The following is a 23,117-nucleotide window of genomic DNA, read 5'->3' on the forward strand; positions in this document are numbered from 1 at the left end:
ATTTGATGTAATCTTCTTTTGTGGTGTGTTTGTTGAGATTGATGAATTGTGGGTTTATGATCAAGTTTATCTATGGACAATATTTGAATCTTCTATGAATTCTTTTATGGATGATTTGTTATATTTGCAAGTCTCTTAGAATTATTAGTTTGGTTTGGCCTACTAGATTGATCTTTCTTGCAATGGGAGAAGTGCTTAGCTTTGGGTTCAATCTTGCAGTGTCCTTTCCCAGTGACAGTAGGGGCAGCAAGGCACGTATTGTATTGTTGCCATCGAGGATAACAAGATGGGGTTTATATCATATTGCATGAGTTTATCCCTCTACATCATGTCATCTTGCTTAAAGCGTTACTCCGTTCTCTTGAACTTAATACTTTAGATGCATGCTGGATAGCGGTCGATATGTGGAGTAATAGTAGTAGATGCAGGCAGGAGTCGATCTACTTGTCTCGGACGCGATGCCTATATACATGATCATACCTAGATATTCTCATAACTATGCTCAATACTGTCATTTGCTCAACAGTAATTTGTTTACCCACCATAATACTTATGCTCTCGAGGGAAGCCACTAGTGAAACATATGGCCCCCGTGTCTATTTTCCATCATATTAATCTTCTATCAACAAGCTATTTCCTTTTTCGTTTATTTTGCTTTCTTTACATTGCATCTTTATCATAAAAATACCAAAAATATTTTCTTATCATATCTATCAGATCTAACTTTCGTAAGTGACCATGAAGGGATTGACAACCCCTTTATTGCGTTGGTTGCGAGGATTTTATTTGTTTGTGTAGGTACAAGGGACTCGCGCGTGGCCTCCTACTGGATTGATACCTTGGTTCTCAAAAACTGAGGGAAATACTTACGCTACGTTGCTGCATCACCCTTTCCTCTTCAAGTGAAAACCAACGCAGTGCTCAAGAGGTAGCAATGTGCAACATGGTCACACAATCTACCACGATCGGACCATCACCATCTACCCAGGTATTCCATTTTAACCCTCTCGCCTTCTCTTTCATTGTTGTACTAGTACTCTACTTACGTACTAGTAGGAGTACTTTTTACCTTGGAGTAATTTTCACCCACTAGTTGCCACCATTTTTTTCCATGTCTTACTATCTCATCCATGTAGCCAAGAGTGGCTATATATAATAAGCCGGTTATTTTAATTCCACTATATCGGAGTAGTACTATTTGCGGCACAGTATTACTGACCGCCATATTTGAGCACAAAATTATTATGCATGGACCTTGAATATGTACGTCACCATGTGTCCAGATCTGAGATGCCGCGTGTACCAGATGAACGGCGCCGAGTTCGACCCCAGTGATGCTACGTGGGTGCCAAGGAACACTCTTGGAGAGTACTCGCTTTTCATTGGGGACAACTACCCCATTGTGAAGCGGATGCCACCTTCCGTGCACAACACGGAAGGCCTGCCGTTCATGAAGCATGGTTGTGTCTTCAGTGCGCACCGCCGGATGAACGACATGCTGGGACACACTATCCTTGATTTATGGCGCTTCAGCTTGGACGAGTCTCCATCGTGTGGAACCGAACTAGAAAGCTGCGACAATTATTCCCGTTGCCCACCGCTATGGATTGTGCCATCCATGAAGAACACCTGGGCCTGGAACCTGGAGGAAGACATGTAGCCCATCTATAACGTGTAAGTGGAGTATGGTAATTTGCGAACGGTAGCGCTGTGAATATACGTAGACTAGTTGTGCAAAAATTTATCACATGAATGGGAGATGAACTTGTGTGGCATATTGGCATTTGTCCTTTAGAATTTATTACTAGTAAATGTGTTATGTGTACGTGCAACTTGTGTGGTTGTTGCACGGGCTCCAACACGCTCTTTCAGAAAAAAGGTGGCACAGCTTTGGATATACGTGATGTGGCGGCATCATACACTATCATTGTTCGCTATAGTTGTAGTACACTCCTACTAGGACGACAACTCCTATAAAACATTGTGCTTGGCTCTTTGCCTCTTCGGGAGGTTCAACAGTTCGTACTCGTGTGAACCTTGCACTTGGCTCTTCGCCTCTTCGGAAGGTCCAATAATTATGCTTCTGGCAATCTGACACCGATTGAGCTGCTGCATGTCCATCGCGAGGGCGAGGGCGAGGGCGAGGGAGAGGGCGCTATAATCAAAACCCTCTCCTCGTCCTGCGAACCATCACGCGCGTGGGCAAGGGAGAGGCATAGTAAGCAAGCTTCTCCTCGTTCGGCGAGTTGATGGGACACATCAAAGCAGTACTAGTACTAGTCCATATTGCGCCCTTTCTGGTTAATATGGCTTAATTTGAAACGAGAAAAATACACTGGCAGTCAACGTATGTAACAATACGCTCTTTACGGTCACTATATTTAGTTTTGTGGTGATCATACAATCACTAGCTCATCGTAGAGCACCATATTGCACCCTACTGACCGGCCAGATAGTCGACGTGGCAGTTTGTTGACTTGTTAAATTGTCACCTGGTTTCTGGGTCCCACCTGTCAGTTGGCAGAGCAAAGAAATCTGCTAAAAAACAAAGAGTGTAGTGCATCTACACTTGCAATGCATTTAGCCTTTAATGTAAATCGATATTGATTGACTAATGCATTAACTTGTGCTCTAGGTATAGGCTACATGTCTATCCTTAATTACAGCATGCAACGACCTTCATTTAATCTTCTTCTCTCAATGGTCGCATGCACACATAAGTCTGCTACTTTTGGGTGTTAATTATGCCCTGGTCAATGTGTAAATCTCCAAATGTACATTCTTTCACGGACGTAGGGAGTAGGTTGAGCACTTGAGCGTGAGCGTGTGTGTTGCGTCGTGTGCTATGTGCCGCATGGGTGCGTGAGTGTTGCGTGCGTCCATGTGTACGTGTGAGTGTTGCATGTTGCATGCATGCATGCATGCATGGGGCTTATTCCCTCCCATTGACATGTTCATATTTCAAGATTCCTCTGTTCCCTCCATATGGTGATACTCCCTCTATTCTCAAATACGGAGTAAAATCCTCCCTCTGTTCACAAATACAGAGTATTTGTCTTTCTAGAGATTTCAACAAGTGACTACGTACGAAGAAAAATGATTGAAGAGAGCATAGAGGCATAGGGATAATGTAGAAAGGAAGTCTTCGCGATCCATTTTTCCCCATCTCGGTCAGAGAGAACTATTCAACTAGTCTTCGCAGTGAAGTGACAATACACGCTGTAGTAGATGGGACACTTAATGGATAAGCTGAACCAGCGTGTTGGTTTAACTAAATCAGCCTTACCCAGTACTGCCATCATGTTTGCCAGTAGAGCACACTTCTGTCATCCATTAACTGACATATGGGCCCTCTTGTGGTAGAAACATATGCCATCGGTGTAACTATTTATACTCTGAAGGACGGTATATTCGGGAAGTAGTAGTAGAATTGAGATTTAATGCACTTTCTTCCCCGTCTTCCACTCTTCTTCCTCCTCCTCCATTCCCCATCGTCGGCCGCACACCATCCCCCCCCCCGCTCTCTGCTCGCCCACCCGCGCTATCTTCCTTGGTAGCTCGCGCGTACCATATCCCCCCGCTCACTACTCGGCCACACGAGGAGAAGCTTCTTCGCTCGCCTGCCCGAATCCACTTCCCCATTGGCTGCAGGCACCGAAAACCCCAATGGCAGAACCGGCTAACACGCAGAGCCGTGATTGGAATTCCCTCCCCGATGTTCTCTTGGAGCAGATCTATAATCGTATGGACCTACTCAGCACCGTCCGTCTGGCCACATGCTCGGTGTCTTTGTACCGTCTACTCGTCTGCAACTGGCTGGCTCTTTTCAAGACACCCTGCTTGCTGATGCCCGATCCTCGCAAGTAGCCCAGACACCGACTTGACGATCCTACGAAGGTTGCCGTGGTGCCCCTCGACATGCTACCAGCACCAATCCACCTGTCCTTCATTCACGACCACTACTGGGCGGGCATGAAGGCCAACTGGATCGTCCTCATCCACCAATCCGGTAGTCCGTGGCATCTCATGGATATCTACACCTAGCGAGAGATCACCCTTCCATCTTTGGATACCGCCGCCATCGAGCCTCGCGACCCGCCGGACACTCCTGCCTACTACGCACGAGACGCGTCGAGCTTTTGGCTCGACCTCTGTTTGCCGAAGGTTGTAATCTGTGAAGTTCCCACACCATCAGAAGACTACATGCATTACAAGCTCATTGCCGTGTTCAACATGAGATTAGTCTATCTGGAATCCGGTCGCCATACATGGTTATGGCTCATCATCGATCCTCTTTACCCAACACTTCTGTCTGATGGTATAGTGCATGATGGCATCATTTATGCGGTCAACGCACAAATTGGCTGCCTATACTGGTGGAATCTATCGTCGTGTAATTGTTCTATCTCATCTCATCTTTACCTTAGGATTACGACTGCCTGTTCATTGTTACAAATTTAGAATGTATAGTATGTCTGTAACCACATCATTGCTATATGTTCCTCTCATTTCCTAGATTTTTATGACCACACATGTTATTGTTAGAGTTGATATGAGAACAATTGGTATCTAATGATTTTTAGAATAGATATTATGAGTATAACCTCATGATTGCTATATGTTACTCTCATTTCCTGGATTTTTATAACAACACATGTATAAAATAGAGTTGATATGATAACTGTAGTAAGTGCTATGGTAGAATATGAGTAGGCCCTGTCATATCTTTTTTCCTCTCATTGTTACATGATGTTTGAACCATGATATATTGCTAGAATATGAAAGCCATTGGCTTATTTTTTTAACTTGGGGTATGATTATGACCACGATATTGCAATTCTCTGTCTATGATATGTGTCACTGTTATAATAATCTTAATTCCACACATACTCTGAACATGATTATTTATTTTTGTCCTTTTGGTCTCCAATTTGAATTGTCGAAGCAGACGCAAATGCGCTGGCCTTCATGATTCCAGGACCTGGAATCATACCAGCTGATGGGTGGTGGTTTATCGCTCGTTCAGCTGACGGTGGACATTTGATGCTCATTTGCACGTACCAAAATGACCAAACCATTTCATCAAACCACATGCAGTACAATGCCTGGGGCGTTCGTGACATTGATGGCTATGGCTGCTTCGTGTTTGAGAAAGATCCCAGCTCCGTTGGGCCAGGCGTATTCAACTGGAGCCAGGTTTACAGCCTCGGCAACCACTCCATGTTCCTCGGTCTCAATTATCCGATCATCCAACCAAGCATCGATCATATCACCGGCGACGATTACCGTGCTATGCAACTTCCATTCGCCAGGGGGGAACTGTGTTTACACATCATACCATGGGTTTCATGAATCACCATATCCAAAGATTCGTTGACATAGCTTGTTGCCAGATAATCTTCAGTGTGTGAAAGGCATCAAGCTTCCATGCGATGGATGGCTTTTGCAAACCCGGCATGTGGCGATATGGTTCATGCCAATAGCAAATATGCACAACTTGATTCGTACTGATATGTAGACTGAGCCATGTATTCTGCTACTATAGCACGACCCTCTTTTGTTGGATATTATGTACTATTGTTAGTTTGAAGCACTCCTCTGGTTTGAAGGATAGATACCTTTTTGGGATGAAGTATATCCTAACTCACCTGCGCAGGATGTACTGATAATGATGATGGAGATTGTCGGAGTAATGGGCCACGGGTAGGCCAACCCGAGTCCCATAACCTTTCAAGACATCGGGGCAGGCTGCACCCCTCAAGACCCCGGGGCGAAGAGCGGCCTCCTGAGGAGTCAACGACAGGGCGGCCGACTGCCCGCGCACGGCCGAGTCCCAGGGACGACTTCTAGAGAAGCCGGCTTTGGGGAGTCGGCCGATGACTCCAACAAACCATGACCTCATCAGAGGGGACGGGGCAGGGGCGTGGCTATAGTGAAGCCCACTACCCGCCCCTTACCAAGGGCAGGCATGGCCACAGCACGCCGTACCCGGGAAGATCTCCGGGCGGCGTGGCACTGTTGCCCGGCCGGCCCTGACATAAGCACCACAGTACCAAGTCCTGCGCCCACGACAGCTTGTTTGTACGCCCTGGAGGCAGCGGGGCCCACAAGTCAGCGAGACCTCGGGAGACGGCAGGAGAACCGCCAGTCGGACCCGTCGGGAGTCGGCCCGGGGGAGTCGGCCGAGCCCTCCCCCGGGGCCCATGCGCCATTAATCAAGATGAGATGGGGAGTGGCCACAGTGATCGCCCGCCAGGCGGCGGGGCTGTTGCCACGACCCCATGACCAAGCCTGCGTCATCAAAAGCATGGCTACAGTAATAAGCAGCCGGCAAGACCCGCCCGCGGCGGACGCGGCCTGTCGGCTCCATACGAGACCAGTCGGCAAGGTCCACCAGTCGGCGGGCCCTAGCAGTCGGCCAAGTGGGCCATAGAACTGGCTCCTTACACTATCTACTACCAGCCCCGCACCGCTATCAAATCACAAGCACTGGCCGACTTCCTCGTCGACTGGGCCGAGACCCAGTACCTACCTCCAGCGCCTGACTCCACCCATTGGCGGATGCACTTCGACGGCTCCAAGATGCGCACCGGCTTGGGAGCCGGCGTCGTCCTCACCTCTCCCAAAGGCGACAAGCTCAAGTATGCACTGCAAATCCATTTTGCCGCATCCAACAACGTTGCCGAGTACGAGGCGCTCATTCACGGGCTCCGGCTTGCCAAAGAACTTGAAATCCGCCGGATCTTGTGTTATGGCAACTCGGACTTAGTGGTCCAGCAGTCATCTGGCGACTGGGACGCAAAAGACGCAAACATGGCGAGCTACCGTTTCCTCGTGCGGCAACTCAACGGGTATTTCGAAGGGTGCGAGTTCCTCCATGTGCCAAGAAACGACAACGACCAAGCAGACGCCTTGGCACGAATCGGCTCTACCCGCCAAGCAATACCATCTGGCGTCGCCCTTCAACGCCCCCTCAAGCCGTCTGTCAAGCCTTCACCAGAATTAGACTCCATTTTTGTGCAGGCTCCTCCCGAAGATGGCGAATCCGACTCCAGAGCTCCGGCAGACGGAAATGGGACTTTGGCGGATGACTCCAAAGCCGCCACGGTCGAGCCCGGCCCGGGGACTGCGGTGGCGGACTCGAAGATTCCAGAACTCGGCCCAAGGACCGCGCCAATCGGCCTGGGGACTTCATCAACCCAGCAAGCGGCTGTTGACTCCAACCCGCCGCCTCCCAGCCCAGCCGCCCTCGTCCAAGTCGCAGTTCTGGTAGTCGAAGAAATAGCAGCACCCTCATGGGCCCAGCCCATCCTCAAATTCCTGGTGAACAAAGAGCTACCAACTGATGAGACCTCAGCTCGGCAAGTACAACGCCGGGCGGCAGCCTATACCATAATCAACAGAGAGCTGGTCAGGCGCAGCATCACTGGTGTCTACCAGCGCTGCGTAGAGCCAGAGCAAGGCCAGGCGATTCTCAAAGACATCCATCAGGGCGAATGTGGCCACCATGCGGCTTCAAGTGCACTCGTCGCCAAAGCCTTTCAGCACGGTTTCTTCTAGCCGACGGCCTTGGAAGAGGCCAAGGAGTTGATCCAAAAATGCAAAGGGTGCCAGAAGTTCAGCTCCAAGCCGCACCAGCCGGCTTCTGCGCTCAAGACCATCCCCATTGCCTGGCCTTTCGTTGTTTGGGGTCTAGACATGGTGGGACCATTCAAGATATCACGAGGTGGTTTAACTCACCTACTTGTCGCAGTGGACAGGTTCACCAAGTGGGTGCAAGAGAAGCCAATTAAGAAACTGAACGGTCCGACTGCTGTGACCTTCATCACCGATATCACAATTCGGTACGGCATACCACACAGCATCATCATCGACAACGGCACAAATTTTGCCAAAGGCGCCTTAGCCCGTTTCTGCGCAACACAGGGCATCCGACTGGACCTAGCGGCCGTCGCCCATCCGCAGTCAAACGGCCAAGTGGAGCGAGCAAACGGCCTCATCCTGTCCGGCATCAAGCCTCGGTTGATCGAGCCTCTGGAGCGCTCGGCTGGCTGCTGGCTCGATGAGCTGCCAGCCGTCCTCTGGAGTCTGTGCACGACTCCAAACAAGTCAACCGGCTTCATGCCCTTCTTCCTCATCTACGGTGCCAAAGCCGTCATCCCAACGGACATAGAGTTTGACTCCCCACGAGTCACCATGTACACAGAGGAGGAAGCAGAAGAAGCACGACAAGACGGCGTCGATCTGCTGGAAGAGGGCCGGCTGTTGGCACTCAGCCGGTCCAGCATCTACCAGTAGAGCCTGCGCCGATACCACAACAGGAAGGTCAGGCCAAGATCTTTCCAAGAAGGCGACCTTGTGCTCCGGCTGATCTAGCGAACAGCCGGCCAGCACAATCTATCGGCACCTTGGGAAGTCCCTTTCATCATCAGCAAAGTACTGGGCAACGATTCCTACTACCTGATCGATGCTCAGAAGCCCCGAGCACGCAGGAGGGACGACTCCGGCAAGGAGACAGAGTGGCCATGGAATGCAAATCTCCTCCAAAGATTTTATAGTTGATGCAGTATGTACCACGCTACCTTTTGTATTAAAGTACCAAGACTTCGCCCCCCCCCCCCCCGCCCGAGACGAGCTCAGGGACTGCCCTCTTTTGTCTGTATGATAAAAATTATGCCTACAAGTATGTTACTCTTTGTCATGCCGCTTGGCACCGGGCTCAACAAGTCGGCCCGGGGACTTGCCGCCTTGCACTATGAAATGCTTCCTGCAGCCGGACAAGTAGTGTGCAACACCTAAACCGTCTTTTGTCAGAAGCCGCAGCTCGCAGAGCGACTGTACGGTGGGCAGAGGTAAGGTAGAATGGGTGTTCGCATGAAAAATGGTTAAGGACTCAAAGCGTAAAACATAGCTCAAGACGGCTTCCAGCCTTTCTCGCAAACCGACTCTCGGATAGTCGAATTGTCGTCTTCTATCCAACTTGCTCAAACAATCTTGAAATCGGCTAAGTACTTGCTTTCCCAAAGTAGCCTAGCACTTGATCCAGCAACAGTCCGCAGAGCTGCTGTCCGATTGGCAAGGCAGGCAACTAAGAGAAAGCGGCAAAGGAAAAAAGCCAAAAGAACAATGAGCAAGAAAAGATAGATATATATATTTACATAACATAGGCCTTTGGCCGAATTGTCGAGTAGAGGTTCAAAATACACACTGTGGGTGGAATTGTGCGAATTAACAAGTTCTTCAAAGACTACTGAAGCAGATAAAATGAAAGATACAGCGGCAACTTAGGAGGCAGCAGACGGATTCGGATGGTCGGAGGAGGTGCCAGCATCAGGCGTCGGGGCAGCCGGCTGGCTAGTCTCGGCTTGATCACCTCTGGCGGCAGTCGACTCAGTCGCACGCCGCTCGTTGCTGGAGGCGAGGTCGGGCTGAGGCTAGCCGTCTGCTCCGTCTTCTGGTGCCTCCACCTCGCCTCCATCCTCCGCTTCATCCTCCTCCTCGACGCTGGAGCCAATCACCTCCGCTGAGTCTTCGCCGTAGTTTGGGTTCATCCCAAACCACTCCGGCGGTACCTCCTCGCCGTCTTCAGACCGCTCCGGGACGAAGATGCTGGTGTCGGTGTACTCGGCGATCGCCGCAGCATGTTTGATGAGGGCGTCTTCCGCAGCCACCAGCTCCGGCTGGGCCTCCGACCGAAGCGTGGCCAACCGGTCTAGATCCAGCCCCGGGTACCACACCTTGACGAACTCCAAGGCCCGACGCGCTCCAGCCCGGGCCGAAGAGCCCTTCCAGGCCTCAAGACGACCAGCCGCGACCTCCAGCCAGTTGGCCGTCAGGCTGGGGTGCGCGGAGCCTGCACATCCGGCCAAAGGGCGACAATCGCCTGGGCACCGACGCGCTGGAGCCGGACGGAGGCGAGCCTCGATGCTCAGGATGTGCTTGTCAAGAGTTCGGGGGGCATCGGTGGTGATCTTCGCGCCCTCCGCCCTCCGACCTTCACGGTCAGCCTCGATGGCTTGGATGGCGGCCTGCGACTGCCCAGGGAAGAAGTCTGCACAGACACGAAGAAACGAAGAAGCAAGTCAAAAACTAGGAGTCGGCACGATCTAAGTCGGCAGATCGAAGAAAGAAAATAAGGAGGCTCACCATCAATGATGTCTTCAATCTCGTGGAAGCCGGAGGACAGCAGCGCCTCCTTGTCAGACCAGGAGGAGCGCTCACTCGCGAACTCGGCCAAGAGGGCGGTTTCCATCTCCTCCGCCTCCCTCTGCGACTTCACAAGCAGCTCCTTCTGCTCTGACAACTGAGTGGCCAGCAGATCGCGCTTTGTGGCGAGCTTGCTGCACTCCTCCCATTTGGCGCGCAGGGCGGAGTTGGCTTCTCTCAGCTGCTATTGAAGAGCAGCATTGGCTCCTGAAGGAAAGGAAGAAAGACAACAGTCGTCAATAAAGAAGGTCACCGGGGAGATCCGGCCCGGCTGCTCAGCAGTCGGCCCGAATCTCGGGGAATACAGCCCGCGAGTGCGCTAGCGCGCCCTCGCAGAGAAGAAAAAAGAAGGGGGGGACTTACTCCGGCTCTCCACCAACTCGGCGGTCTGCTTGCCCAGCTCTTCAATGTTACGGTTGAAGTCAGTGACGCGGAGGTTGTGGTAATCCCGTGACAAGCATTTCAGACAAAGTTAGTACCCAGAAGTTCATCAATTGTAGTTCTGGGCCGCCTGCTCAACAGCCGGCCCGAAACTCGGGGACTACACCCAGTGGGTGCGCTGGCGCGCCCCCATAGAGAGGAGCAAGGAAACAAAGACCAAAGGAAAAAACATACTCGGACGGCTGCCCGCGACGCTAGGAACGCCTTGGTGCACCTCTGGAGAGCGTCGCCCTTAGCACAGAGCTTCGCTTGGACGTGCAGGAGTGCTCGGTTTAGCGGCCCTGTGCCGCCTCCTCGCACCCACCCAACAGGTGCGGTGCTTGTAGCTTCGGCGGCTGGGGCCGCCGAGCTGGCGGTGCCGGCTTCCAGGGGGCGGGGTGCCGAAGTCGCCTTCTCCAGACGACGGCACGTTGGCGAGCCGACTTGGAGGAGTAGCCTCGCCACGGCCTCATCTTCGGTCGGCGGCACCGGAGGGTCCGCTGGTTGCTCACCTTGCGCGCCTTCAGACGGTAGCGGAGGCGGCGGTGAAACATGCGTGTCCGGAGTAGAGGGGTCGCCGCCTTCCCTCTCCTCGACGAGGTTCTCCCCGCCGGCTTCTCCAGTTGGCCCCGTGAACTCCGGAGGCGGCGGCGCAGAGTTCAGCGGGGTGACGAGCAAGGCCGACTGGTGGCGTGCGGCATCCTCAGCCTGCTGCTTCACCGCGGCGGCGGCTTCGGCCTCCGCTAGTTTTTCTTAGCGGAGGCCTCCGCCCTGTCGGCCTCCGCCTTCTCCAGGCGGAGGGCCTCTTCTTCGTTGCGCCTCTCCTGCGCATTCTGCTCCATCGCCTCCCAGAGGTCAGCAGCGGGGTCAATCCGCCAAGTGGTGGCGGACGTCTCCGCTGACCCCATGACGGAGGCGGCGGCGACCCGCTCAACAGAGAGGGGAGCCGTGAAAAAGGAGGGGCAAGCAGAGACTCAGAAAAATCACGAAGAAAGAATAAAACTTTGAAGACATAATACTTACGCGGAGACCAACGGCGGCTTCTTCACTTCCTTACGGAAGCGGATGGCCTTCGCGGCTGCCTCGTCCCGTCGGGTCGCCGCAGCCGAGCCCTTGGGCTTCTTCGGCCGACTGCCGAACAAGGTCGGCACGGCCCTGCGCTTCTTCCCGCCGCCTGGAGCGCCCGGCGCGGCAGAAGAGCCCGCGCCAGGCTGGCTGGCTCCTGGCCGATGGCGAGGGGCAACTTCTCCCTCGATGCTGTCCTCAAGCCAGTCGGCGAAGGTAGCCGAAGGCCTGATGTCGCCTGCTGTCCCTCCTCCTCCCTCGGCGTCGTCTTCCAGAGCCGCCGCTGTCGTGGTTCTAAGCCTGACAGTAGAGTGGGGGGTAGGTATGGAGAGGCAAGGTCCTAGCTATGGAGAGGTTGTAAACAAAAGAGATGTACGAGTTCAGGCCCTTCTCGGAAGAAGTAAAAGCCCTACGTCTCGGAGCCCGGAGGCGGTCGAGTGGATTATGTGTATATGAGTTACAAGGTGTCGAACCCCTCTACCTGTGGAGGGGGGTGGCTTATATAGGGTGCGCCAGGACCCCAGCCAGCCCACGTAGGAGAGGGTTTAAGGTGAGTTAAGTCCGGGGCGTTACTGGTAACGCCCCACATAAAGTGTATTTACTATCATAAAATCTACTTAATTACATGCCGTTGCAGTGCAGAGTGCCTCTTGACCTTCTGGTGGTCGAGTGAGTCTTAGTGGTCGAGTCCTTCAAGTCAGTCGAGTGAGTCCCTCGTTGGTCGACTGGAAGGTGACCTCTTCCAAGGGTGTCCTTGGGCAGGGTACTTAGATCAGGTCTGTGTCCCTACCCTAGGTACATGACCCCATCATTAGCCCCCAAATGGATTGAGGCTTCGAGTGAGGAAGGAGTTGATGTTGTTTCTGATTAACCTTTGCACATTGGTCGTGCGTTGTTCTGGACCAAAGAATCTCTTCGTCGATAGTGAGCAACTTATCTTCAGTCGACTCGATCCATTCTCTTCTTTCGTCGAGTGATCTTTCGGGCTTCGACGATCTCCGAGCGACGGATCGCAGGAAACCCCGTGTCTGACAGACCGATCTGCCGTTCGCGGATCCCGTGGGATGCGAAATTTGGGGAAGCGCGCGAAGCGGAGCGGACCGCGGCGTTCGGATGGGACGGGACAGAGACACCTCGATCTCCGCGCCACTTTCTTCGCCATGTATCCCGCCTGCATAACTGTTCCTGGATATGATTAGATCAACCGGGCCCACCTGTCATCCACTCGGAAGGGACCTTATAAATGCGCCCGGCGAGGGTTTTTTGTACTGTTCCTCAGCATTCTCTTTCTCTGCTCTCTTCGTCTCCGCCCAACGCGCTCGCTCTCGCCTCCGCCCAACTTCTCCTCGCACGTCTCACCGGCAACCATGGCCAAGGAGAAGACGGTGGCGCTGGAAGCGCGAAGAAGGCATCGGCGACGGAGAAGGTGAAGGGGAGATCCACTAGCCGCGGCGGGTCTTCGTCTAGATCCCGCCTGCCGAAGGGCTGGGTCCAAGGAGATTGGATCTAGTCGACCATCACAGAGAAAGATCTCCTCGACATGGCTAACGAGGGCCTGATCTCTCATGCAGCTGCGAGGCTTCTGGGGAAGGAGTGGCAGCCCCAGCCAGAAGAGGGTGAGTGCGTGCTCCTGGCCACCCATGTCGATCGTGGATTTTCTTTGCCGCCGAGTATTTTCTTCCGTGGTTTCTTGAACCTCTTTGGAGCACAGCTCCACCACTTTACTCCAAATTCTATCGCCTATCTTGCTGCATTCGTGTCCATGTGTGAGGGTTTTCTGGGCTGTCGACCGCACTGGGGCTTGTTCAAGCATATATTCACGTGTCGCTCTCAGACCGTGAAGAAGGCGAGCCCAGGCGACGAAAGAACCCGAGTCGTCCAAATGTGTGGGGGCCTGGGGATCCAGGTGAGGAATAAGAGCACCTTCCCAGCCATGACTTTTCCCGAGTCAGTCAGAGGCTGGCAGTCGACCTGGTTCTACTGCCAGGATCAGTCGACGCCGGGGCAGTCGAGTGGACTCCCTCAGTTTACCATGGACCGAGTGAACAAGCCCTCCTCTCTGAAGTTGATTCCGGAGGAGAAAGCTGACGTGAAGATGTTGATGGAGCGCGTGGTACAGTTGGTTCGTGAGGGAGTGACAGGCATGGATCTCCTGGAGGTTTTCCTTAGGCGTCGTATCCAGCCCCTTCAGTTCCGGAGCCACTGCATGTGGTTGTACTGTGGGACTGAGGACGAGACTCGGGTCCATCCAGAAGCAGTCGACGATGTCACTCTGGAAAGATGGATGGCCGCCGTTACCGGAAACAAGGATAACCCACGCGGAGCCAGAAGGATTCCTCCACTCGACCACAACAGTGATCCAAACAAGGTATGCCTGCTCTGCTCTCCACTGCGTTCTTGTCATATTCATTTCTGTTTATTCTGCCAATTGGTCGATTGATCCTTGTCTTGATGTCTATCAGGCCCTCACCGAGCTGTACTCGATGCCCAATGGAGCACAGGCTCCGACTGAGGAGGGTGAGGCGAGTGGGGGCGAGAGCCAGGAGGAGGAGGAATGGGACTCGGACGTTGCTGAGGATGATGATGACGATGACGACGATGACGGTGATGAAGATGACGCGGAAGACGAGGAAGAAGAGGAGGAGGAGGTCGTACCACCGCGCTCAGAAAGGCAGTCGAAGCTTGTCCACGACCCTTCGACTGAACATGGCAAGGGGGTTGCGACCGTTGCACAGTCGACCAAGCGCCCTCGGACCACCTCTCCGGCGCCGACTAAAAAGGCGCCGAAGCAGCCCAGGGCGGCTCCGTCAAAGCCGACCAAGCTCCTGCCAAAGATGAAGGTGTCCATCCCCACCATATCAGGGTAATCATGCTTCTTAAGTCTTCTTATTTTGTGTGAACTTTGTCTCTGGTTGGCGCTGAAGTTAGTCGACTGATTCTTTGGAGTTGCAGTGCTGCTACTTCTGAGACCTCAGCCCGGGCTGATGACCATGAGATGGAGGACGCAGCAACCTCAAAACCAGGTACAATATTCTTAACGCCGTTTTTAGTCGACTGACTCATGATCTCTGATCCTGATTCTTCCCTGTAGCTCCACCCCATGCTGTTATCACTCTCCCTGATGATGATGAGGATGAGGAACCGCTGAAGCGCAGAAGGAGTAGGAAAGCGTCCGCCAGCAGGGTGCCCCAGGATGTGACGGCGCCTGAGATTGTGATTGCGGAGGAAGAGAACACCACTCGACACACTGTGTCCTTCGCAGATCCACTGACGAGTGCTCAGCAGCCCTCCCTCTTCACGATGCACCACGTCCCAGAGGACCAAGCTGGCGCCGTGAAGGAGGCGATACGCCAGGCAGGGATCATGATGGAGCAGTTAAGGACCATCCGGGATGCGAGCCAGGCAGCTTACGACGCCAGTTCCGCCCTTCAAAGCAATGTTCAGGTCAGTCGACCACCGCCTGTTCTGTTAGGATATGTTATCAAAAACTTTTCTTTCTAGAATTTATAGTAGTCACCCAGTGGGTGTGTCGATTTAAACTCCGTGTTAGCGGGGGCACGCTGAGTGCACCCGCTGGGTGTAGTCCCCAAGGCTAAGGTCGACTACTGGCAGTCGGCCTTAGGCTTTATAATTTCAGTCTTTCTGTCATTCGACCAAGTCGACTGGATTACGCAAACCGGTCGACTGGTCGACTCTATCTTCAATAGGATTAGTGGGGGCACGCTGAGTGCACCCACTGGGTGTAGTCCCCAAGGCTAAGGTCGACTGCTGGCAGTCGGCCTTAGGCTTTATAATTTCAATCTTTCCGTCATTCGACTATGTCGACTGGATTTCGCAAACCGGTGGGGGCACGCTGAGTGCACGCACTGGGTGTAGTCCCCGAGACTGTGGTTGACTGCTTGCAGTCGATTACGGTCTTAAAGAATACATCTCTCTCTCTTTTTTTTGAGGTCGACTGGTCGACTCTATCTTCAATAGGATTAGTGGGGGCACGCTGAGTGCACCCACTGGGTGTAGTCCCCGAGACTACGGTCGAATGCTTGTATTCAGCTGTAGTCTTAGAAACGTGTGATTTTTCCCTTTTTCACTCGGAAGTGAATTATTTTGACATCTAGTCGATTGGTTCTTCGTAGAACTCCTGTGATCTTGTGGCTCGCTACTCTGAGCTGGAAAACAAGCACACTCAACTCGAGCTGAACTTGAAGCTGGTTCAGGAGAAGCTGACGAAGGCAAAGGAGGAGACCGAAGGTATGTTTGGTGAGACCCTGACGACTGCTTTTCCCCTTGTTTGTTTCAAAATCTGATCTTGCTGTAACTTGCAGGTAAGGTAAGGGAGGCCCAACAGAAGAAAGACCTTGAACTAGCTGAGAAGATCAAGCTTGCTGACGAGAAGTTAGCTTCAGTCACCAAGCTTGAACAAGACAATACCAATCTGAAAGCTGCTCTTGGGATCGCCAACAAGGAGGTCAGTCGACTAAAACTGATAAAGCTGCCCTGACCGACCAAGTCAGTAAGTTGACTGGGAAGAAAAATGATCTGGAGGCCTTCCTGAGTGGTCTTGCCAAGAAGCTGTTTCTTATGCTTGAAGGTAAACCTCTATGCTCGGCAATTCCATCGGTTTTCCATTCGACCATTCCCTTGACTCAGTGATCGTCCTTGCAGAATTTTGCCAAAACTTTGAAGAAGAAACTAGCCGGCTGGAGCCAAACCTCGACCCCGTCAATTCTCCGGTGAACGACGAAGTTGCCATGGATGTTTTCCGACTGGAGTCCCGTGTTGCAGCTGTCGTGGACTATCTCGCAAGGCTGAAGGTCGCCACATCTCGCATCGACTCGACGCTCTGGCCCGGGGAGACACTTCAGAATGACCTTGAGTCGCTGATGGCTCGCTTGAACACGATCCCTGGTCGAGTGCAGGAATGGAAGAAGTCCTCGGCTCGGTGCGGTGCAGATGTTGCTCTGTGTCTGGCCCGAGTCCACTGCAAAGATGCGCGAGAAGAGAAGCTGGCGGCCCTCCGGGTGGCCAACACCAAGAAACATGACTTCAGGTCCTTTATGGAAACTTTCCTTGCGGCTGCCACTCGGATCGCAGACGGAATTGATCTTGATGAGTTTGTTGCACCTTCTAGCCCTCCACAGGAGGGGTAAAAAACTTCTTCTAGCTCGACGCTTTAAATTTGCCTCGGTATGCCGAGTGGAATTGTAACCGATAAACCGTAACGGGCTTAACGCCTGAGCACTTTCGGTTCCTTTAGATATCGATTCGAACTTGAATTTGGTACTTGAATATGATTGCTTTTGGCTCGAAATGTCTTTTGCAGGTTCAAAGCAGGGCGCCTTTACTGCAATCGACTTATTCCTTAGTCCACTTAGGCGAGCACTGGGCTGCGGCTAAGCCTCCGAGTGGAAGTCCGGCTTACCACTCGGTAGGATTTTTATAACTTAGGCGAGTACTTGGACTGCAGCTAAGCCTCCGAGTGAGAGGTTTGCTCTTCACTCGGTAGGATTTTTATATCTTAGGCGAGCACTGGGCTGCAGCTAAGCCCCCCGAGTGAGAGGTTTGCTCTTCACTCGATAGGATTTCGATAACTTAGGCGAGTACTTGGACTGCAGCTAAGCCTCCGAGTGGAAGTCCGGCTTACCACTCGGTAGGATTTTTATATCTTAGGCGAGCACTGGGCTGCAGCTAAGCCTCCGAGTGAGAGGTTTGCTCTTCACTCGGTAGGATTTTGATAACTTAGGCGTGTGCTTGGACTGCAGCTAAGCCCCCGAGTGAGAGGTTTGCTCTTCACTCGGTAGGATTTCGATAACTTAGGCAAGTTCTTGGACTACAGCTAAGCCCCCGAGTGAGAGGTTTGCTCTTCACTCGGTAGGATTTTTTACAAACTTAGGCGAGCACAGGACTGCAGCTAATCCCCCGGTGGAGGTTTGCTCTTCACTCGGTAGGATTTTTATCTTAGGCGAGCACTGGGCTGCAGCTAAGCCTCCGAGTGAGAGGTTTGCTCTTCACTCGGTAGGATTTCGATAACTTAGGCGAGTACTTGGACTGCAGCTAAGCCTCCGAGTGGAAGTCCGGCTTACCACTTGGTAGGATTTTTATATCTTAGGCGAGCACTGGGCTGCAACTAAGTCCCCGAGTGAGAGGTTTGCTCTTCACTCGGTAGGATTTTTATAACTTAGGCGAGTACTGGGACTGCAGCTAAGCCCCCGAGTGAGAGGTTTGCTCTTCACTCGGTAGGATTTTTTACAAACTTAGGCGAGCACAGGGCTGCAGCTAAGTCCCCGAGTGAGAGGTTTCCTCTTCACTCGGTAGGATTTTTATAACTTAGGCGAGTGCTTGGACTGCAGCTAAGCCCCCGAGTGAGAGGTTTGCTCTTCACTCGGTAGGATTTTTTACAAACTTAGGCGAGCACAGGGCTGCAGCTAAGCCCCCGAGTGGAAGTCTGGCTTACCACTCGGTAGGATTTCGATAACTTAGGTGAAACGGATTCGCAGCTAAGCCTCCGAGTGGGAGTCTGGCTCACCACTCGGTAGGATTTTTACAAACTTAGGCGAAACGGATTCGCGGCTAAGTCATCCACTGAGGGGGAATTTTATTGGACAAAAATAAGAAGTGACAAAAATTATGGAGGAACTATGACACTATTATTTTGAGGTCCATGAACTACAGAAGTACTTTATTGCAACTCATCCGAGTGATAAACCTTAAGTGTAAAATGGGCGGAGTAGTTCCGCGTTCCAAGCTCGGGGCTCGTCAATATTATGCTCAACGTTGTAAAGACGGTACGCCCCGTTGTGGAGAACCTTGGTGACGATGAAGGGACCTTCCCAAGAAGGAGCAAGCTTGTGTGGTTTGTGCTGATCCACTCGGAGAACCAAATCTCCTTCCTGGAAGGCTTGACCTCTCACATTTCTGGCGTGGAAACGACGCAAATCTTGTTGGTAGATGGTCGACCGGATCAGAGCCATCTCCCTTTCTTCCTCTAAAAGGTCGACTGCGTCCTGCCGCGCTTGTTCAGCTTCTGCTTCGTTGTAGACTTCAACTCGAGGAGCATTGTGGAGAAGATCACTCGGCAAGACTGCTTCAGCTCCGTAGACCAAGAAGAATGGAGTTCTTCCGGTCGACCGATTAGGTGTGGTCCGCAGTCCCCAAAGCACTGAGGGAAGTTCGTCGACCCAAGCTCCAGCTGCATGCTTGAGATCACACATCAGTCGGGGTTTCAATCCCTTGAGAATCAGGCAATTAGCTCGCTCTGCTTGTCCATTCGACTGCGGATGGGCGACTGAAGCGTAGTCGACCCGTGTGCCTTGAGAGTTACAGAAATCTCTCAATTCCTCCGAGTCAAAGTTCGACCCATTATCCGTAATGATGTTGTGCGGGACTCCATATCTGAATATTAGTTCCCTGATGAAGCTAACAGCAGTAACGGTGTCAAGGTTCTTGATTGGTTTAGCCTCGATCCACTTGGTGAACTTGTCGACTGCCACCAGTACATGCGTGAAGCCGCTTCGCCCTGTTCTCAAAGGACCGACCATGTCCAACCCCCATACCACGAAAGGCCAGACGAGTGGGATGGTCTTCAGAGCCGATGCAGGCTTGTGCAACATATTCGAGTAGAACTGACATCCCTCGCACTTATCCACTATCTCCTTTGCCATCTCATTCGCCTTTGGCCAGTAAAATCCGGCTCGGTATGCTTTGGCCACGATGGTCCGAGAGGACGCATGATGACCACAGGTCCCCGAGTGGATATCATTGAGGATGAGTCGACCTTCTTCTGGTGTTATGCACTTCTGACCAACTCCAGTCGCGCTTTCTCTGTATAATTGTCCTTTGATTACGGTAAAGGCCTTAGATCGACGGACGATCTGTCGAGCCTCTTCCTCATCCTCCGGAAGCTCTTTTCTCAGGATATACGCGATATATGGAACTGTCCAGTCGGGAATGACCACCAAGAACTCCATGGTCAAGTCGACCACCGCTGGGACATCAACCTCAGTCGGATCTGTGGCACTCTTGGGCTGTGGAGCTTCTTCGGTGAAAGGATCTTCTTTGACTAACGGAGTGTGTATATGCTCCAAGAACACACCACGGAATGGCTTCTCTCTTGGAACCTATCTTTGCTAGATCATCAGCTGCTTGATTTTTCAGTCGGGGTATATGATGGAGCTCCAACCCCTCAAACTTCTTTTCCAGCTTCCTCACTGCACTGCAGTATCCAGTCATGGCTGGGCTTCTCACGTCCCACTCCTTCATCACTTGGTTGACCACTAAATCCGAGTTGCCATAGACCATCAGGCGACGGACGCCGAGTGAAATGGCCATGCGCAACCCATATAAGAGGGCCTCATATTCTGCCTCATTGTTGGAGGAATCAAAGTGAATCTGGAGCACATATCTGAGCTTATCTCCTCTGGGGGAAACCAGGACAACCCCAGCACCGGAACCATTCAACATCTTAGAGCCATCAAAGAACATGGTCCAATGCTCCGAGTGAACTTCAGTCGGCTGCTGCTGTTCAATCCACTCGGCGAGGAAATCTGCTATTGCCTGGGACTTAATGGCTTTCTTTGCCTCAAACTTGATATCAAGGGGAAGAAGTTCAGTCGCCCATTTAGCCACTCGACCAGTTGCATCTCTGTTGTGCAAAATCTTGATAGTGGAGCGTCGCTGACGACTGTGATGGAATGATCAGAGAAATAATGAGCAACCTTCTTTGTGGTCATGTATATTCCATACACAAGCTTCTGATAATGAGGATATCTCTGCTTGGATGGAGTCAAGACTTCAGACAAATAATACACTGGGCGGTGAACTTTGAGAGCTTTTCCTTCTTCTTCCCGCTCGACCGTAAGCACAGTACTGACGACTTGTCCTGTGGCTGCGATATAGAGCAACAGAGGCTCTTTGCTGATTGGAGCAGCAAGCACCGGCTGGGTGGAGAGCAGAGCTTTTAGCTCGGCAAACGCTGCATCAGCTTCTGGAGTCCACTCGAACTTGTCTGCCTTCTTCATCAGTCGGTAAAGAGGCAATGCCTTTTCACCGAGTCGTGAGATGAATCGACTTAATGCGGCCAAGCATCCAGTAAGCTTCTGTACATCGTGCACTCGCACAGGGCGTTTCATTCAGAGAATAGTGCCGATCTTCTCTGGATTAGCGTCGATTCCCCGTTCGGAAACGAGAAAACCGAGTAACTTGCCACCAGGAACTCCAAATGTGCACTTTGATGGATTGAGCTTGATATCATACCTTCTGAGGTTGGCAAATTTTTCGGCGAGATCAGCGAGCAGGTCGGAACCTTTTCGTGACTTGACAACGATATCATCCATATATGCTTCCACATTCCGACTGATTTGAGTGAGTAGACACTTCTAAATCATTCGCATAAATGTGGCTCCAGCATTCTTGAGGCCGAATGGCATGGGATATAGCAGAAGCACCCGAATGGAGTGATGAAAGCTGTTTTTACCTCATCGGGTCCGTACAGACAGATCTGGTGGTACCCGGAGTAGGCGTCTAGAAACGACAGTCTCTCGCATCCCGCGGTCGAGTCAACAATTTGATCTATGCGAGGGAGAGGAAAATGATCTTTCGGGCAGGCCCGGTTGATGTGCTTGAAATCAATGCACATTCGGAGCGATTTGTCCTTCTTAGGAACCATGACGACATTAGCGAGCCACTCGGAGTGGTATATCTCTCGGATAAATCCTGCCGCCAACAGTCGAGCCACTTCCTCACCAATGGCTTTTCTCTTCTGGACGGCGGACCGCCGAACATGCTCTTTAACTGGTTTTGCAGATGAGTTGACTCTTAGACGATGCTCAGCCAGTCCCCTGGGAACACCTGGCATGTCAGCGGGCTTCCATGCAAAAATGTCCCAGTTCTCACGGAGGAACTGGATGAGCGCTTCTTCCTATTTTGGGTCGAGTGTTGTGGAGATGCGGGTCGGAGCTGCATCGGGGTCAGTCGGGTGAATGTGAACAGGCTTCGTCTCACCGGACGACTGAAATGCAGACTCTGTGGCGGGTTTCTTGGATCGTAGCAAGTCACTCGGATCTGCGTTTTGCTTGTATTCTTCGAACTCGACCGCTGTCACCTGGGAATCAGCAATCTTTGAGCCTTTCTGGAAGCAGTCTTCTGCCTTTTTCTGGTCACCGGTGACAGTGATCACTCCCTTGGGGCCGGGCATCTTCAATTTGAGGTACACGTAACATGGTCGAGCCATGAACCATGCGTAAGCTGGTCTCCCCAAAATGGCATGATATGCACTCTGAAAATCCACGACCTCAAACGTCAACTTTTCATTGCGAAAATGTTTCGAATCACCAAACACCACGTCCAGAGCTATTTGGCCGAGTGACTCGGCTTTCTTCCCTGGTATAACTCCATGAAAGCTCATGTTACTAGTGCTCAGTCGGGACATCGGAATGCCCATTCCTTTCAGTGTGTCTGCATACAACAAATTCTGCCCGCTTATACCGTCCATCAGCACTTTTGTCAGTCGAGTGCCTTCGACAACTGGATCGACCACCAAAGCTTGCCTCCGAGGGGTGGCAATATGAGTCGGGTGATCAGATTGGTCGAATGTGATGGGTATTTGGGACCATTTCAGATAATTTGCTTTTGCTGGGGCAACCATGTTCACTTCTCGGTTAATGACTTTCAATCGACTCTTGCTTTCCACATCTGCAAAGATCATCAGAGTGGAATTGATATGCGGATATCCTTCCTCACTGTCCTCCTTGTCTTCGGCCTTGTCTGACTCCTTCTCCTTGTCCTTAGACTGTTTTCCCTGAAACTGCTGGATCAGGAGTCGACATTGGCGAGTGGTATGCTTCGGGTAGATGATATTCCCCTCTTCGTCTTTCTTCATGTGGATGTGACATGGCATATCCATTACGTCGTTCCCTTCTTTATCCTTTACCTTCTTAGGGTTCCAGGATCCTTTTGGTTTCCCTTTAAACTTTCCTTGAGTCAAGGCCAGAGCCTCTCCAGGAGCTGCCGGTTCAGCCTTCCGCTTCTGTTTCCGACTGGTGTTTCCTTTTTCCGACTGACTCGGCTTGTGCTTGCCGCTTCGGAGTCGGTCTTCTTCTTCGCCGTTGGCGTACTTGGTAGCAATCTCCATCATCCGACTCAAGGTCATGTCACCGGTTCGACCAAATTTCAAACTTAATTCTCTGTTCTTGACGCCATCTTTAAAGGCGTAGACTGCCTGATGATCAGACACATTCTCCACGGTATGGTGCAAAGTGATCCATCTCTGAATATACTCCCTGAGAGTCTCATTGGTCTTCTGCACGCAGACTTGCAACTCTGTTAGTCCAGCTGGTCGCTTGCAAGTTCCTTCAAACATTCTGATGAACACTCGGGACAGATCTTCCCAAGTGTAAATGCTGCTAGGAGGTAATTGAGTCAACCATGCCCTG

Source organism: Triticum aestivum, chromosome 2A, assembly GCF_018294505.1.
Source record: "Triticum aestivum cultivar Chinese Spring chromosome 2A, IWGSC CS RefSeq v2.1, whole genome shotgun sequence".
In the NCBI taxonomy this organism is placed as follows: Eukaryota; Viridiplantae; Streptophyta; class Magnoliopsida; order Poales; family Poaceae; genus Triticum; species Triticum aestivum.